At 34.6% G+C, this 3,421-nt stretch overlaps 1 pseudogene across 1 annotated transcript; it reads right to left on the bottom strand.

The window, feature by feature from the left end:
* Window positions 1-247: 247 nt before the first annotated feature.
* On the bottom strand, window positions 248-2,121 carry LOC145136119 (parthenolide synthase-like; annotated as a pseudogene). Its single transcript, XR_013720237.1, has 2 exons — window positions 1,119-2,121; window positions 248-1,043 (listed from the first exon to the last, which is right to left on the bottom strand). The product of XR_013720237.1 is annotated as a parthenolide synthase-like (transcript).
* Between the last annotated feature and the right edge of the window lie 1,300 nt (window positions 2,122-3,421).

Genomic DNA, 3,421 nt, shown 5'->3' with positions numbered 1-3,421 from the left:
AGAGCTTGTCGAACTTAATTAGAGATTTTGAGTCTATTCTTGTAGCCTCTTCGTTTCTTCTAAAATCTTTCAGATTGTTGTTCCTGCTTAAGTTCTTAGTGGTTGGTTAAAACATCGAGTCTATTAGTTCGTAAATCATGATTTGGTTTTCTGTTCTTTATATGAAATACGTTTCAAAGGTTTCTTTGATTCTTTCGAACTGTTTCAAGTTAGTCTAATAATTGGCCTAAAAGAAATACATCTCACATTTACACATTAGCACATCAATTTTTATTTAGATCAAGAAAGCCACGTGTACTACATCAGTGAGCATGTACACGAATTACATGTAATGTACTATATCAGTGTCGAATTAAAAGTGTCAAGAAAATATATGAGTTCTAGATTTCTGATTGGAACAACGTTTGTAGAAGGAAGTGATGCTAGTCTTCCCAGTTATGTTTAGTGGGTATAAGGCAAAGTGGTAATTTCCTATGGAGAACCAGGGAGCCCTCCTCCACCATGTCCAAGTCTTCGTGCTCCATTTCACCAGGAATTTTCCAATCATACCAATACAACAGGTTTGCTATGGTGAACTCAACAGTCGCTGGAGCTGTTTTCACCGCTGGGCAGGTTCTTCTTCCCGCTCCAAAGGGAACCATATCATAATTTCCACCTCTGAAATCCACCTCAACATTCTCAAACCTTTCTGGGTAGAACTCAGCCGCATTCTCCCCCCATGTGCTTGGATCTCTTCCTATTACCCACCCATTAATTAAAACCATCGTATTTGGAAGGACGTCATAACCACCAATTTGACAACGGCCTAAGCTTTCATGTGGGAGCAACAATGCGGCTGGAGGGTGCAATCTTAATGTCTCTTTCACCACCATCTTCAAGTAGGTCATTTTTGAGACATCAATTTCATCTAGTTTTTGTTTCCTTCCAGTGGTATTTCGGATTTCGCTTTGCAACTTTTGCATCACTCTTGGATTTCTAATAATTTCGGACATTGCCCAAACCATCGTTGCAACGGTTGTATCAATTCCTCCAGTAAAGATGTCCTGAAAACTTATTTCGCATTAGTTATATAGACTATTGCACTACATAAAATTATTAAAAATATGATATATATGTACCACTATAAGAGATTTGATTTCTGTTTTAGTCAACCGATCATCATCAGAAGCATTCTCTATCGAAGACAACTCAAGCAAGGTATGAAGAAAATCCTTGTCATCATCATCAACTTGGCCAATATGAATCTTGTGATGATGGTCATCAACGTGCGACTGGATGTAGGCATCAAGATTGCGACAAACTTTTCCTAGCTTATGATTCCTTCCACTAATTTGGTCAATTATTTTACCTAACCATGGAAAAAAATCACCGAACGATGGATTCATTAATTCCAAGACTTCATCAAGTATCATTTCGAATGAAGGAGCTTTCAGTGGTTGTTCTCTGTAGTTCAAGCCAAGCGCCACCTTAAAAGTCACCGCCTTTACTAAACTAAAAACAAGTCGTTTAAGTTTATCGCATTGTTTGATGGATGTAATGATACAGATCGAAGCATGATCTCCACCTCTGTTAACAACACATGGTTAGACAGTCTAGCTCTCTTGGGGCCCAGGAATTCAGATACCAAAACCTTGCGCATCTTCCTCCAGTGATTGCTGTGAGGCGTGAAGGCAGCGTCGACATAGTTGTATGTTAGTTGCTTGGTGGTCTTGTTTATTGGACGGGAACAAAGTATGTGATCTTGATCTTTAAGGACTTGTTTGGCCATGGCAGAAGAAGAGATTATTAGGCAAGGTTTTGAACCAATATTGAGTAGCATAACTGGGCCATATTCTTGGGAAAGTTTCCAAAAGGCTAGATGACGAGCTTGGCCTAGTAGTTGATGCATGTTCCCAATAAATGGAAGCTTTGGAGGGTTTGGTGGAAGCTTAGGGGCAACCATCGACGACCTATTAGATTTAAGAGTATGGAGAAAGATCCAGAACATGGAGAGGACAAGTACTGTTGGGAGAAGCCATGAAGGGAAGATAGAAAAGATCTCCATGTGACTAGAACTTTTGAGCTGGTTTGATTGCCGATTCCAAGCTTATGTACGTTCATTTATAGTGAGGCTTCACGCTTGGATATATACCTACCATGAACATAAAAGTGCGTCCTATTACATCCCCATTACTAGATATATGCTTATTTTGTAATTTTGTAATATTTCTTTTACAAAATATTCATCCCTAAATGTTTATTGTATTTTACATTTGAGGTTTAAATGGTTTACAATAACGAATGGAGTAGTACAAAAATAGAATCACCCCAAAATTATCTGATGAATATGTTGGTAACTAGTAAGCTTGCGTCCATACATTTTCTTAATAACTTATTGCATAATGAACTTTAGAATAAAGAGTCGACTTGATTATTTAACAGTCTGAGTTTTGAAACGTGTACTATCATTTTTTTTTCTTCTTTGATTTAATTTTTTATATATAAGTGTAGTCAAAGTATAAGATTCGAGAGTTGATTAAAGTATATGGTCTATCGATATTCGCTCCTATTCACTAAATATATATCTTTACTAATTTTATATTATATAAATATTATTTAATCTGCTTAATCATTATAATATTAAGACAAAATTATAAAAATGGTCCCTGTAGTTTGCCAAAAGTCACAAAGTCAGTCCCTATTAATTTTTTTTGATGTAAATGGTCCTTGTGGTTTGAAAAACTTGCACGGATGGCCCTTTTTACTAAGTATTCAGCCGCTAGGGACTGAATTCGTAAGGGCATTTTCGTCTTTTCAAGTATAAAGGGACTGAATTCGTGACACTTGGTAAACCATAGGGACCATTTTTGTAATTCATCTTAAAATAATTTAAATGAGTGGGGGATGATTCGAACTTGGGACCTCCTCCCCTAATCCCAAACCAACCTAAGCGTTATACCACTAAGCTGCATCCAAACTTGGTTTAGAGTTCCGAAAAATAAATTAAATTATGTAAAATCGCAAAAAAGGATAGATAACAAAATAAATTACAATTTTTTTTACATAATTTTTTTAATAAAACAAATTGTACTTTTACGTGAAGTATGTTTTTTATGTATTTAAAAAATACCTTTTCATATAATACGTTATTACGTCGTTAAAATCATAAAATATACTTTTACGTTATCTTAACATCTTTAGTTGATTTAAAGCGAATATTCAAGTATTTTTTTTACGTTATGTTTTCATGTTCTTAATATTTTTTACGTAAAAAAAGTACTTGTAGTTTTGCTTTAAACCAATTAAAGACGTTAACATAACGTAAAAGTATACTATAAGATTATAACAACATAATAACGTATTGTACAAAAACGTATTTTTTAAATACATAAAAAAATTTATTTTACGTAAAATAAAAACGTAAAAAAACATATAAACTAAT

Source organism: Lactuca virosa, chromosome 9 (genome assembly GCF_052849685.1).
Source record: "Lactuca virosa cultivar CGN04683 chromosome 9, Lactuca_virosa_CGN04683_v6, whole genome shotgun sequence".
NCBI lineage: Eukaryota > Viridiplantae > Streptophyta > Magnoliopsida > Asterales > Asteraceae > Lactuca > Lactuca virosa.
This window is presented reverse-complemented; position numbering and strand designations above follow the sequence as displayed.